Here is a 15,973-nt window from a genome sequence, read left to right as displayed (position 1 = left end):
CTAAGTCAATTGAACATGCTACAGAAAACAGTTCACTTTCATGGTCAATATGCAGTCTATAAAGAACAATAAGGAGAAAGTAATTTCATTTTGATGATGCTAACCTTGTATATTTATGCTCTGCTTGTATTTTAATCCCCCTGTCACTGCTCTGAAACTTATTTTATGTTGAATCCTTTTGTCACGTCCAAATCTTCACTGAGACAGAATATAAGGATGCTCATATGAAGGACAACTTAGTCAGTGGCCCAGGAGGCGTGAAATGGAAGAGCCCACAGCCATGGACGGCGTTAGAACGCTGTCTGATGGGACTTGTGCCTTCAGCCCACCCTGTCCCACGCTCACAAAGGTGGCCATCCTATTTAAGCATTCCCTCAGCTGCATTTGAAAAACTTTTTGCCAAAGAGACTGGGATGGTAAACCACTGCTGACCTCTAGCATCAAAGTCCCTCAAGCCAATAAGGCTACTTTTACACTGGCAGCGTTGACCTTCTAGACCACCTTCAAATCCATACCCATAATATGGACTGCAAATGTGTAGGTCTGATCACCAGTGTCCAGAATAGATGCCTCCAAACCCCAGTCGTTATTACGGCTCTCTGCGGAAAGAAGCTGCCATTCAAGATGACAGAAAAGAGTCTGTGTTTAGCCTGGTAAAACATGGAGTGAAAGGGAATATGCTCACTGCAAATATATTATCCAGGGAATGGCCCTGAGGGAGATTCAATCTGAAGGACAGCTTAGGTATGGGATATAAACCGGTCTTGAATCAACATAAGCTGGAAATTACCAGAAGGATCACAATCTATTAGAAGGATAAGGTCCAGGAATAATGTCCTAGCTGGGGCAATGTCATTACCTAAATAACTTTAAGGTGGACCTAGATCAGTTTATGAAGGCCATGCTACTTGACTGCTGAGACAGCAAAAGCTGAACTAACTCCACAAGCAGGGAGGCCCTTGCATCCTTGTGCTTCTTGCTGGCATGACCCGCTTGTCCAGATTGATCCCTGCCCTCCCAAAAATCTCATGCCGAACAGCAGCCCTGGTATTTTTCTGTTCTCTCCTTCCCACACACTGTATTTATTCGCAATGATAATAAGAACTCTTCAGTCTGTGATTTCCAGACATTGTGGGTAGAGTTAAAAATAAACCCCAACAACCAAGCAATAGTTTTACAATGAATTTCAGGCCTGCTGTACTTCTCTGATGGTTTGTTGCCAGACTAACTTTTAGCTTCTAGCATCATTAAATGTTATAATTCCATGATTTAACACTGGGAAATTTGTATGTGTGGACAAGCCAGCTCTGTGTTCTAATGATGCTTATGTATATGGAATTTTAATGAAGATTGCCTTTGGTGGGCCATTCGTCTAATCAAGAATATGTAAAAAGCTTCATTTTCTGCGGAGTTTGAAGAGCAGTGGGAGACACGCAATTAATGGTGTGACATCTTCCATCTGCAACTGGACAGGAGAAATGTGGACAGACCTGTGCAGCCAGGGGAGCCAGGGGAGCAGGAGACCATGGCTTGGGAAAGCTGCTGTGATCTGAGGATCCGGAAAGGCTGGTAGAGCTCCAGGCGTGCCGCTCTGAGAGGACCAAAGGACACTGAGCCCCAAAGATCTCTGGGCTTGAGTTTCTTTACTCCTCACATATGGAAATGAAGCACACCGGGTTATGTTGCTAATTTCCCCTTCCACTCCCTCTACCTCTAGTCTTAAATGAAAGAAAGTAATTTCATAGTGACATTCACAAGGCCCTCAGCTCTTTGCAAATAACTCGAAGACTCTGTAGCCTTTCCTGGTGCTGGCAGTAGCCTGTTCATGGCAGTGCTGGTGCCTTGCTGGAGCCCTGGGTTCGGGGATGCTGTCCTGGGTGGCAGGCAGGGCTGTGGGGCTGCAGGGTGCTGGCAGCAGAGGGTCCTTTCCCCATCATCCCTCTGGGGAAGAAGAGAGCTTGTTTTTCTTGGGCAGGGAGCAGGGCCTGCTAAATTTCTTGTGACAGATTCAGCAGCCGCATTAGCTCCCTGCTGAGTCAGAAACCCTCAGTGGTTTCTTGCAGGGACTCTTCTGTCTTATTTCTGTAGAGGTGACCATCTTCTCTGCCTCCATGTCTCCCTCCCAAGCATCACACCCACATGCTTTCCGAGCTAACTGCTTCTTCTGCGTTGCTGCGAGGGCTGTTGCAGGGCTGACTGCACCTCCGCACTGATATGCCAAGGTTCTTTTTGCAACTGGACAATACACATTGGTTTTCATATTTCTGAGGTTGCCCAATCCTAAGACAGCTTGAAAGACCTTCATCTCAGGAGAGAGCTTCTACAGCTAAGAGCAGCTGAAACCACCTGCCAAGCCATATTGCTGCGTCTCTCTCCACTTTCTCCTGGTTTCAAGTGCAGTTTAAGTGTTGAGTTGCAGGTGGGGGATGTAAAAGGAGAAAATATTGGCACCAAATACTTATTTGGCTTGAATAATATGTTTTCCTTGCATTTCCTGGCAATTGATGGAAGGCTGACACAAAAAAGAAAGAAATCTCATTTTTGTTAGTTCCTCATGTTAAACTCTTCTGCGAATCCAGAATCTGATGGCCTTAACCCCAGGGGAAGTGAAGCTTCCCAGCACCTTGCAGGGGGAGCACTTATGGCCACGCTGCTATGGAAATGATCATACCACAGAAAAGCTGGAGCCAAGGGACCAGGCAGACAGGTACCTTGCTACCTCTGTATAGTTTTTAAGCTATGGGAGGCTGTTCACTGTCAGGGTGCCTATGGGGTTTGGCACTGAAGGAGTTAACAGTGGCAGCCCTCCATGGCTGTGTCAGAGGGCTGGAGACACACTTTTTAGCATAACAGTGCCTTGCCCCCTGAGCAGCATTTCGAGATCAGTCATATTTCTGTTATAAATTCACGTGCTTACCTCAACAATATGCGATGCCTCCATCTCCATGGAAATCCTGGTGTTGTACAGCGTGTGCAGTGCACAGGGATGAAACGCAGAAGATGCATTTTTCCCCTGTAGAGAACAGGCCCAGATCCTCCGGCAGCTGCCAGAGGCTCCCTGCTGCTGTTTGCTCGTTCAGCACGGCAGCTCAGATTAAAACGTTTTTCGACATCAGCAACAACTGGGCTCTCCAGCCTTTCTCTGTCACGGAACACTTTTAAGGAATCTGACCTTGCAGCAGATTCCAGGTCCATGTGAAAGCCCTGCAGGCAGTTACAAAACTGACCGCAACATGCCAGCCCCTCTCCCGGCAGCGTTTGCACACCCTGCAAGTGTACGTGGTTGCTGAAGTGACTGATAAAGGAGAGCTCTGAGAGCATCCCTTGCTCCTCACATAGAAAAGAGCAACCACGTACTTGCTCTGAGCAAGAGTTGGGTTACTCTTTTTCCCCTATGTACAGGTTTTTTTTTTTAATATATGTGTACTGTGCATTTATTTTAAAAAAGCAAACAAACCCAGAGGTCTGTGTTATTAACACAGCGCTAATTGACTGCTTCCTTTTTTACCAGCAGGAGGTAAAGAAACAGGTCTTCAGGCTGCCCATCTCGAGAAGCTGATTTAGAGCTGGGAAGATGCCCTTGCCTGGAGAGATCCCTCAGAATTGTAGAACGGTTTGGGTTGGAAGGGATTTTTAACTGTCATGTAGTCCAACCCCCCTGCCATGAGCAGGGACATCTTCAACTAGATCAGGTTGCTCGGAGCCCCATCCAGCCTGCTTCCAGGGATGGGGCATCTACCACCTCTCTGGGCCACCTGTTCCGGTGTCTCACCACCTCTATTGTAAACCATTTCTTCCTTATACCTAGTCTAAACCTACCCTCTTTTAGTTTAAAACTGTTACCCCTTGTCCTATTGCAACAGGCCCTGCTAAAAACTGTGTCCCCATCTTTCCTGTAGCCCCTGTTACTGGAAGGCCCTTTCCCTGCATCACTCAGTGTCGGGTCCGCTGGCAGCATCTCCTACCCAGAGACTGCTCCCACCCGCTTAGCACTGGTACCCACCCCAGTAGGCACCTGGGGAAGGGAGGTGGTGAGAAGAAAGCCAGTGCAGCTCAGTCACACCAGGACAAGTGGTGGGGAGGCCAGCACGGGAGCTGGCAGCTGTGGGAGGGTGGTGGGACGTGCTGGTGAGCTTGGCCATCTCCCTCCTCCTTTCAGGAGAACATGGAGAATGACGGTAATGTACCTTTGTGGAAATGCTTTGAAATCTACAGATGAAAGGCCACTACATAAAGGCTAAGTACTATTATTGCTACTTCTATTCACACACTATATGCTTGAAGTACTCTCCTGCTTCTGCTCTCATTTTTAACACAAATAGGAAGAAAAAAATACATCTAAGAGCATAGCCAGCCTATGGTGAGCTATCTTGTATGAAATTATTGTTGTTTGAATGAGGCGATGTTTTCCTGGGACCTGTTCAAGCTCCTGCTGGCAGCAGCCACAGTTTGTTCCCATCTGACGACTCCTCACTTGCATCCCCAGGGCAGCAGCCACGGGGCTGCGGGCAATGGAGACCTGCCCCCTTCTCCCCAGGGGGAGGCTTTTCCCTTTCATTAAGCTATTGGTTTGAGAGGAGATTTGTGTTAAAGCATAGTTTGTGACAGGAAGACTGGATAAGACAATGGACCAGACATAGGTCTTAGTTATATCAGAGTAAAGCTAAACAAATAGCTTGGAGTTTAGTGGTGTCATAGCATGTGACCGAGACATCAAACCGAAAAGAAACCCCCACTGCTGGGTTTTGTGGCAGAGGTTGACACTGCTCAGAGCATCATGGATTTGCACAGTTTTGATGTAAATTTGAATACTTTTTAGTAAAGAGCCTGGACTGCATGTTTGAGGGCAACCCCAGGGCTGCCGCACACTGCTTCTGGAGTAGCATCCTGTCCCACGAACAATACCCACGCAGCATCCTTTCGTCCCCCAAAAGAAAGCGTTTTTAAACAGCTTCCCTGTGCTGTGCTGCTGTGAGGAATGATGGCAGTTCCCAGAAAAGGCCAGGCCTGCAGAACAAGCAGGGAGAAAAACAGGCCAGAGCCGGGTAATCAGCAGTAATGAGGCAGGAGGCTGCTTGCCTTGCATTTACCTGACTGCCCAGCAAATGCTGCAGGGGAAAAGGCTTTAAAGGCCTAGATGGAGAGAAACCAGGCTTTCTAAAATTGATAGGCAAATACAAGCTAATGCTCGGTGAGAAAAGCTGCTTATATGAGGATGAATATGGTATCATGTATAACAAGGAATTATTGGGTTTATTTTAAGCTGATTTATTTTAAAATAATTTCTGAGCTCCTGAGGAACTACATAAACATTTTTCATAGTATTTTACAGCAATAGCAAAGGATCTGGGTTTTTAATAGAGTTTGAAAGTTGTCTCCAGACCCCACTGGTTTTGTGTATCTGCTGGGAAGCTAACACACTTCAGTTTTTTGTCAATCCCAGCCCAATCGGGAACCGCTAATAACAAAGTTGCTCTTAAAATAAATGCCTGTGGAATATTTTAACCATGCTCAATTGGATTCACCTGGTAACACTGGCAGCCTTGATTCTCCTCACCAAGAGGGGAGAGAGACAAGAAGAGGGTCTTCCTACCCTACTCTGGATGTCTGCAATGCCGAGCATCTGCATCTGAACTGGCCCTAGTGGTTCCCCCAGTCACAGGGGACACAAACTGAGTCATCCCAGCTAACAGATGACGTTAAGGATGCTTCAGATGTCTGACGTGCCCTGGTGCACCTCCCGCAGGTGGCACTGCCACAGTCAGGTGAAACGGGGAGATTGTGTCTGTGACCCTGCAAAGAGCATCTCCAGGTGATGGGGAACTTGACATCTTTGAAAAGGCCCATCCTGCTAAGAGGGACAATCCTGTTGGGAGATTCAGGCTCTGCGTCTTGTTGGGAAGAAGGTCATGTGATGAGCCTTGCAGGAGGGGGTGAGCTCCAAAAAGCCACCCTGAGGTGGCCAAGGATGTGTCTTGGTCTCCCTGGCTGTGAGGTAAAAAATGGCACACTGACACAGTGCTGTGAAGCTCATGGGTTAGCTGCAGATTTTGAAAAGTTTGGGGCAGACGATTCCCAAACAGGGGCTACTCCTGTGACTTCTACCACTGGCAGTCCCAAGGTTATTACAAATGTGGGAATTAATGCCTTTGTCTTTATAGTCTGTGAAAAACCTGATGGAGTTATTTTTATAAATGAGTTGCATATTTTTATGGGTTTAACCTTTTATCCTGAAACTTCTCATAACTGTTTTATTAATGCTCAAGAGATCTGAAGTACAGATTGCTCAGCTTAAATAGTGTAGGAAATTTAAATTACAGTTAAGACTTGGCAGGAAAATTAACCTGAGCCACAGCTGCAGCTTGGAACGAGCGGCTGGTGGGTTAGGTTCCTGCCACTGACCATCCACCTGGACGACCTAGATTTCGTACATTCAGGGGTAAACGAGGGATGACGCTGCAGACGGTGAAGGACCTGAACTGCTGTGACCAAGATGCATTTGGGATCCCTCTGTCCCGTGTGCTGCTTTTCAATGGGCTGTGCCTGGGGACACACCGGGGCCGCAGGAGCCCCAAACCCTTCCTGGGCTTTCCCTTGTGCTGCATCCCTCGGTCCTCAACGAGGGCTCTGTGCAAGTCCTCCTTCCCCTGGTGCTGAGAAGGACGCAGTGACCCAGCTCTGTGCCAGGCTGAATTTTGGCAGAGGCAGAAGCTTTTTTTTTCTCTGAATGGGAAACTCTTTCTCCATTAAAAGGTGCATCAGCAAGAGAGCAAATTAAATCTGAGACATCCCAGTCTCATTTGATTATTAAACTAGACGTGACCTCTACCTTCCAAGTTTTTCACCTAGTTCTTCAAATGCCATGTTAATGCTATAATTGATATTTGTTTTTAGAAAGCCACAAAGGTTCACCTTATTCTCGTTGTCAAGAAAAGAAGATGAGGACTTCGGGAAAAAAAATTAAAGCCTTGATCTTCTCAAAAAGGATAGGCACAAGGATGGCACAAGGATGTCATCTACCTTGACCTTAGCAAGGCTTTTGACACTGTCTCCCATAACATCCTCATTAGGAAGCTGAGGAAGTATGGGCTAGACGAGGTGATAGTGAGGTGGATCGAGAGCTGGCTGAGTGACAGAACTCAGAGGGTTGTGATCAACGGCACAGAGTCCAGTTGGAGGCCTGTAACGAGTGGTGTCCCTCAGGGGTCAATACTTGGACCAATTTTGTTCAATATATTCATTAATGACCTAGATGAGGGGACAGAGTGTATCCTCAGCAAGTTTGCTGATGATACCAAGCTGGGAGGGGTGGCCGACACTCCAGAGGGCCGTGCTGCCATCCAGCGTGACCTGGACAGGCTGGAGAGCGGGGCAGAGAAGAACCTAATGAGGTTCAACAAAAGCAAATGTAGGGTCCTGCACCTGGGAAGGAAGAATGCCAAACACCAGTATAGGTTAGGGGCGGACATGCTGGGAAGCAGCTCTGAGGAGAAGGACCTGGGGGTCCTGGTAGACAGCAAATTATCCATGAGCCAGCAGTGTGCCCTTGTCGCCAAGAAGGCCAATGGCATCCTGGGCTGCATAGGGAAGACTGTGGCCAGTAGGTCGAGGGAGGTCATTCTCCCCCTCTACTCTGCACTGGTGAGGCCACAACTGGAGTACTGTGTCCAGTTTTGGGCTCCCCAGTTCAAGAGGGACAGGGAACTACTGGAGCGAGTCCAGCGTAGGGCAACCAAGATGATTGTGGGACTGGAGCACCTCCCTTATGAGGAAAGGCTGAAAGAGCTGGGACTCTTTAGCCTGGAGAAGAGAAGGTTGAGGGGGGACCTGATTAATGTTTACAAGTATCTAAAGGGTGGGTTTAAGGAGGACGGAGCCAGGCTCTTTTCAATGGTTCCCAGCGACAGGACAAGGGACAATGGGCACAAGCTAGAACATAGGAAGTTCCGTTCAAATAAATACACGGAAAAACTTCTTTACAGTGAGGGTGACAGAGCACTGGAACAGGCTGCCCAGGGAGGTTGTGGAGTCCCCTTCTCTGGAGATTTTCAAGACCCGCCTGGATGCAGCCCTGAGGGATGTGCTTTAGGCAATCCTGCTCTAGCAGGGGAGTTGGACTAGATGATCTCTAGAGGTCCCTTCCAACTCTGAAGATTCCGTGATTCCGTGATAAAGCCAGCAGTATATGCTCCTGTATCCTGAATGAGGGAGAAGAGGTACAGAGTAGCAGTGTGGCTCAGAGGAACATGGCATGTGCAGTGGCAGGGGACAGGGAGCCATCACACACAAGGGTGGACAGAGGAGGGTGATCAGTACCTCTCCCTCTCTTAGTAGTGCAAAAGTATATGGGGGATGGACTGAGCCCAGGAGGAAAAGTTGAACAGAGACAGCCAAAGAACACCTGTAAAACCAGAAGCATCCAGGCAAAGCTTTCAGAAAGCTCTAGAAAAAGTAAATGAGAGTGTTATGACATGAAAGCAAATGATGACTTCTCTTTCCTTCTTTGTGTGGATATAGAAATTTACTGAGCATCTTTTGAAGCCCATAGGATTCAAATGTCAGCCTGGGAAAACAGTATGGGTTAATTCTGCTTCAGGCCTGGACCAGACAGCGCTCACTAAGGCTTGCATTGGCATTACAGTCAGGTAGAGAAAGGACCGTATAAATTGATTTCTTGATATTATAAAACTCAGGTGAGAGGCTTGTGCCAGCTGAGTTGATGTGCAGGCTCGTAGAGTTAAGGCTGGTAGGATTGTCTGGGGGCATCTGGCTCAACCCTGCAATCAAAGCACGGCCAACTTCGAAGTTAGAACACGTTGCTCAAGGTCATATCCTGAGGTACATATCATATACCACATAATTCACCTAGCTGCATGGTTCAGCGAGGCATGGGAAACCAGGAGTTGAAAAATTAGGGATTCTTTCTGCCATCAGGGTATCTGAGGAGGACTCAGGACTGGTGCCAACAGAACAAGTGACTTACAGTTCATTGAGCTAGAGAGGCTGCTACACAGTTCACAGTTAGGTTTGCATTAGGACCAGTGAAATCCAGGGCCGAAAAACTAGTACAGTAATGAATCCTGAAAAAAATGCAGCCTTTGCTTGAGTTTGGTGCCACTGGCATCATGACCATTATAGTGAGCCATGTAACAAATGTGGGATTCCTGTGAGTGAAACACCTGTGCCATTGCTGTGTCCTCCAAGGCCTTTTGCTGAAATGAGGAACAGTGTTCACGGGGATGACTGATTTGCTTTAGGGTTGGTTGCATTTCTTTGTTTGTTAGGGGATGAGATAGCTAGATATGGGCTATGGTTTAGAATTCAGAGGCTGAAAAATATATATTTTTTTTTATGATCACTGCACAACATGCTGTGCTACTACTAAGCTTAGAAATATCTCTGATCGATTGGCCTCATTTCATACCAGCCTTCATTCCTGCCTGCAGTCACTGCAGGCTTTCAGTCAAGCTAAGGGAACCACTTCTCCCTTATTCTTAAACAGAGTCCATCTGTCCCACCACCCTTAGCTCCTACATCAGTCTGACATGTTTAGTTGTTTCCTTCTGCCTGCAGAGGAGACATTTTCCTCTGTGGAAAAATCTAACACAAAGTTTAACCACTTGGTGTAGTTAAGGCCACAAATAAACAAAACACTGAACAGTCCACTGAAGCCTACTGCAGCCCAAATCCAGCACGTGTTGTGGGAGGCAGGCGAGAAAACCTAAATTCATCAACTCATGAGATCCCCACTCCTAGCACGAACCAAAAGCCTAGCCTTCATCCTAGTGTACTAACTAGTACTTAATTGTAACCCACCAACCCATAGCTGCACAAACCTTAATCCTAACTCTAACTCTTGCCATGTTACAAAAAGTGAGGTTATTGTCTCCAAAAAAATCCCAGTGTATGTTAATTCCAGCACACAGCAGCCTTCAGCTTAGCCCTGATGGCCTCCCCAGAAGCCACCAGGAAGCCTACTGTCCATCTCCTGGGGTCCTTAGCCCTAGATTTACCTGGACCATTAGCCCTTGCTCTAAAGCTGTGCCTACAGCAAACCTCAGAGACCCATGCCCAGGTCACACCAAGGGCTGCAGGGTAGGCAGCAGGCAGCAGCCCAGGTCCCAGGCAGGCATCTGGTCTTTTCGACCATTGAGGGAATCGGCAACTCAGGGGGTGGAAAACTACCAGGTCTGCCTGGATCGAAGTTCAATAGTTCAAAGCCTAATTGATAATGAAGTAAAATTGGCATTCCTTAGGTTTCATTACCAAAGTGGGTACAGACACGGGTGACACCAGACTGGGAGGTGTGGTTCATGACTGGAGGACAGGGCTGTCATTCAGAGAAGCTTTGAAAAGACGGAAGAGTGGACCAACAGGAAACTCAGGAACTTGAGCACGGACAAGGGAAAAGTCCTGCACCTGGAACAAAACAACTCCACGAAACCTTGCAGGCAGGCAACAGAGCGGGCAGAAAAGGACCCGGGGATGCTGGTGGGTAACGAGCCATGCCCGGGCAAATACTGCACCCTTGCTGTTGGGGAGACCAACCTCATCCTGGACTCCACCAGCACTTCTGAGGCCACTTCTGGATTCTGCATCCAGTTTTCAGCCTACCTGCTGCAACAGAGATAGAGGGGGTCCTGTGGAAAGCAAATAAAATAGGAAATCCAAGCACATGACATACAAGGAAGAGCTGAGGAGGCTGGGTTCATTTACGCTTGAGAAGAGGAGGCGAAGATGGATGTAATTGCTGACTATGAAGGTGGAGTGGTTGTAGGGGATGACAAATCCAACTGCTTCTCAAACACGCAGAATGAGAAGACAGGAAGTGACTCTCACAGGCTGCAGCAAGGAAAACGCCAACCTGACCAATAAAGAACAACATTTTTCAAGGATGTGCTCGGTGGTTATGTACTGGAACCAGGTGGCCAAGTCTGTTGTGGAGTCTCATCTTGGGCAAGGGCCTGGCAGGGCTACCTGCTCTGCTTTGAGCGGGAGGTAGGACCATAGGCCTCTGGTTGGACATCCTTTCTCATCTAAACTGTTCTGCAATTATCTGGTTTTATGTTTTCAGTCCTAGAACTCAATTTTGAGCAAGAATATATACATCAGGGACCTGGGAAATTAATCATTTATTGTTTATCTGCATTGTACTCTGCCAAGTCCTCCACACTAGAAACAAGACTGGTGCCTGAGGATTGAATAGCTTGTTATTGTACCAGGCAAAGTTATTGTTTATGGCATTACACTTAAGACAGAGATGGATTGGGGTGAAGAACATGCTTGCTGATCTTGGGACCGGCAGGGTCATATTTGTTATTGTATCTCAGGCTGTATCTTTACAAGTAAACTAAACAGAATCAGGATATATGACTGACCATGTTGTTTAATTGGTAGCGCAGTCCCTGGCTGGACATTGGATGGAGTGTGTTGTCTCAGACACCACCTACACAGTTTGGGCCATAGCACCAAAGAGCTGGAGGTGACATCTAGAGGTCATCATGGGTCAGAGTGAGGGCTGGTTCCCCTGGGGTGTCCCTTCTTGCAGGTTGTGTGTATGGTTTAAAGCTGGCTATTGGATTTTGCAAGATTTACCACTGTAGGACAAACATAAATAAACAGTAAAAGTAGATAAATACGCAAAGCAGGGAGTTGCATAGGACAGCGTGCTTCAGAATAGAAAGCAGCCAGGAGAGCGAGGCGTAGGCTGCAAAGCGCAGGGCGGAGGGGAACCTGTCTGGGTGCTCTCTGTGTCCAGCACTGACTTCTTCCTTAAGTCTGTCTGCTGCCAGAATATAAAATGCATCTAGGAAGTTGGTGTCCTTTACTAGATGAAATTTCCAGTTCCAAAAGAAATGGCATGCCTTTGAAAAGGAGCCAGATAGAAAGGGACTGACCTTTTTTCTCTCAACATTGGGCAGTATGTTCGTGTCGTGGGGAAGTGTCCATATACAACCTTCATAAAAGGATGAAATGGGAGGCTTCATACGGCACCCATTGTAATTTTCCTGACCACAGAGGGCAACGTTTAATATTCGTGCTTTGGATGTATTAAAAGATAAAATATGAATCAAATAGCATGACTGGAAGCTGATTTGTTTCAGAAGAAAGTAGAAGTTAAAACTTTTATGCATCTGCACATCAAAGTGTTATTACTAGCTAAGGTTTCTTTTTATAATTTAAGCCCATATCTGAATTGAATTTCAATGGACTGGTTGTGCAGTGTACTCCAATCTCCATATCAGTCAAATTTGATGAACACCCCAAAGCTCAGTGGCTGAGAAAGAAAGAAGAAAAAGCATGCCTAGGAACATCAAATGGGAGTGCAGGCCTGGTATCTTTTGTCAGTAGAAAGATTGTTTTAATACCCTGTCGGTCACAGTAATAACCTTAAACAAATAGATCACTTGTATTTACTTTGTAATATCAGTGCTTTTACAAGATTGACTACCTAGTGGGATTGTCTGTACAAATTCCACAGTTGTCCCCAGGCAGCTCTGTGAAGAGGACACTTTAACTCCATATGCCACAGAAAGATGCCTTCAGTGACGCTCCATGAATTAATCATATCCCCGGGGGCCTGTGGGAGGATAATGGCAGAAAAACCCTGCCGGAGCGACTTGGAGAGCTCCAACGAGCTGTCGCAGCACCTGGCCGCTCTGTTCAGCGGGGAGCAGTTCTATCAAACCGGCTGCTCCCCGCGCGAGCAGATAGCACCGAGCCTCACGCAGCTGCCACGGCCAGGGAGCGCGACGCCAGCCGAGACCGCACCATTTACATTACAGATCGGCATGGGGTCCCCGCTGCCTGGGGCCGCTGGGGTTAGGAGAGAGAAAAGGTGGTAAACATTTATCTAGTGGACTACTCTTCCCCCCCCCCCCCCAATCCCTGCCACTGCTCTTGAGTTACAGAGGCGATGTAAGGACGAGCTGCGCGTACCCTTTTTGCTGATAAAAATAAAAATGCTAAGCAGTGAGCTGAAGGTTTTGATGAACAAGTGGGTTTTTTCTTTATTGGTTATCTCTTGTTTCTTCCCAACTTCTAGGATTCTACCCTCACACCCATGGCCATGCCCAGACATTCCCAGAAAACACGGGGCATATGCAGCATGCGGGGGGTGGTAACTGCTTCTAATGAAAAGGTAGAATTATCACTGAGACCGCCTTATGTTTTCTGTTCTTGTTATTTCCAGCAGGCTGTGTCAGATCTGGTTTAATTTTCTTTCATCTTTTCTGGGCAACAGAAGTTTTCCTGTTATATATACACAAACAAACCCCTTTCAGAGTAATGATGTTTGCATGGAGGGTGCGTTAACCTACAGGAGTGTGAAGTAGGTTTACGTTCAGAGAACATGTCCTGCAGGATTATTCCCTCCCCGCTCACCCCCACCCCCCCGTGTGAGACCTTTTCCTCTTTTGTTTCCATTTGAGCGAGGTGCCAGTTCATTACTCTCAGACATTTAAAATACATCAAGTGCAAGTAATGCATCAGGGTTTTTTCCTAAATGTTTTTCAGTTGGTCTGCTTCTACTGTATTTTAAACCTGTTTTTGCCTGTCAAGACAAATCTTGCCTAGACAAAGATGAGGACAGCTCTGGTTTTGTATTTCTTACACCTTGTTCCGAATTTAGCAAGATCCTGGCTACAAGGTCTGATTAACCTCTCCGACTGTGCCAAGGGACTCCCAAGAGGCCATCGGAGAAACTCCTGATTTACAGCTGTAGGAGAAAGCAGGAAATCAGACCAATGCTTAAAGCTTTAGACAAGCCAGGCATGAATTATCTGACCACACAGACACTTAAATGGCCAGAAATGTAAGGCAGATCTGGAAAGATCCAAATGCCACTCTGCCCTAAACCTGCCTCTTTCTCCCAGTCGATAGAAAGGGAGCTTTGGTGTGACTAGCTTGGATGCAGCCCTCTACGCTGCAGGCATCTCCAGTCCCATGAATGAGTTTCCCTTTTTTCCCTTTTCCCAAATTGTCACTCTTGACATTTACCTTCATGCAGGAAATTATTGTCTTTTAAGGACCTGAAAGCTGAAAACCGGGCTCCATCATATCTGAGGTGTAGCACCTTAGAGAAAAGTTCATCAGATGCTATTTGCTGCTCACCTGATTGATAGCTCCAGCCAATACATTCTGACTTGAACGGTCAGGGAAGATCTCCATATTTCCCCATGTCAAGCTCTCTGGGTCAGGGCTTGGCCTGCCAGGGCAGTTAGGAAGGAGCTAGACCTGCTCAGAGATTTAAGAAAAGATTTCAGGAACCATTACTGCCAGTAGACCTCATCTCATACTTCTTGTTTTCATACAGCTACCGAGCAGCATGCTCACCTTCTGTCCACAGTTGATGTCAGGGCCAGACCTGCCCTATTAGACCCATGCTGAAGGGGTCTACTGAAGTTATTCTGCATTTTCCACCTGCTCTGACAGAAGAACCAGGGAAATCTTTTCTCCAAATTGCACTGTAGGGATCTTTCTTCTATGGGATTTCGCAGCAGCTTTGATGCCCTAAAGTTTTGGTGGGTCTGAACTTTTACTTCTCATGCCCTCTGTGAGATTTCTGTCTCCTTTCCTTTTTGCAGTTTTATATTTCTGTTGAACTGGAGCAGGCGTTGGACCGGGCAGGTACACACAATCCATTTTGCTTCTACTGCGAGTAAAAATCTTAAACTCTTTAGTCAACACATGTCTTCTCCAGAGAAACGCCTCATTGCCTGGGTGTTTCATTTTGAAGCCTTGTAGCCATGAAATCTGTTGGGAGAGCACAAACAGTTGTGATTACCAGACAGCTCTAGGAAATGGCACAGACACGCGATCTGTCTTTGAGACAAAAGTGCTGATTGCAGGTGGAGGCTGCAGGCAGACCTTTGAAACTTCTCCATAAGCTTTGGGGTCTCGGGAGCACCAAAGGAGGGGATGCCCTGCCAGTCTGCCTCAGTGAGCAGCAGTGATTTGATACTGCTCCTTTGCCCAACTGAGAGTCATTGGTTTTGTAAGCTAAATAGGATTGGGGATGTCTGTAAGTGTGATACCATTATTCATCCTTAATGTAACCACACTATTACATGAGGTTCTGAATAATACTGAGCGCCCCCTTCCAAGAAGCAGTCTAAATACTCTACAGGGAAAGCGTGGAGAGGTGCACATGGGGAATTTTGCACCCTGCCGAGCAGAAAGCCTGTCTGAAGGAGTCCAATTTTGGAGTGCTAAACCACAAATTCCTCCTCATAGCTGTGGCTGGGCCAAGCTGCGTTTGTGCCTGGTTGTTTTGCCGCGCAGCTCACTGGGACTCCAGGAGGCACTTTTGGATGCTGTTTTAGCAGTGGGAGGCCCAGGGAAGAGTTACTTCCCAGAGGTCTGCTTACTGTCTCATCAAGCTCTCCTTAGAGTAAGTTTGTAAGACCAAATTTATAAAATCTACTGATTCCTTCTTCCTCTCTCATCCCTGTCTCTTGCTTGCAAATGTATTAGTCCATCTTGCAAGGACTTTCCCAGGCACTGAGCCAGGGCAGGCTGCGTTTCTCAGCCACAGACCACTCATTTTCAGATCTGTTCGCTCTCCTTTTTTCCTGCAGCCTGTCCCTTTCCCTCCCTTGCACTTTCCTACACCCTGGTCTTCCCCTTCCAATTTTTTTTTTTTCCCAGGACACTTTACCCATCACATTTTCTAAGCCATTTGTTACTGGACTACAAAGGGCCTCCCTTTCCCTTTTCCATTTTTCTCACCCTCAGCTCTTTTATTCTTATGGGAAATAATTTTCACCATTAGAGCTGATACGTGCCATCAGCTACAGATCCTGCCTATACATCTTTGTGTGTGTGAGTGTGCCCCAACACCCTTCGTGCCATGGGCAGGTGGAGGAGATGATCCAATCCCGCAGGAAGCTCCCACACTGCAAACTGAGGTGGGAATATAACCAAATCCCAGCGTCTTACTCCTGCCATGTAGTGGTGGTGAATCTAGTGGTGG

This window comes from Rissa tridactyla, chromosome 1 (genome assembly GCF_028500815.1).
Source record: "Rissa tridactyla isolate bRisTri1 chromosome 1, bRisTri1.patW.cur.20221130, whole genome shotgun sequence".
Classification (NCBI taxonomy): Eukaryota; Metazoa; Chordata; class Aves; order Charadriiformes; family Laridae; genus Rissa; species Rissa tridactyla.
The sequence above is the reverse complement of the archived record's forward strand: the minus strand, read 5'-3'. Positions refer to the sequence as shown.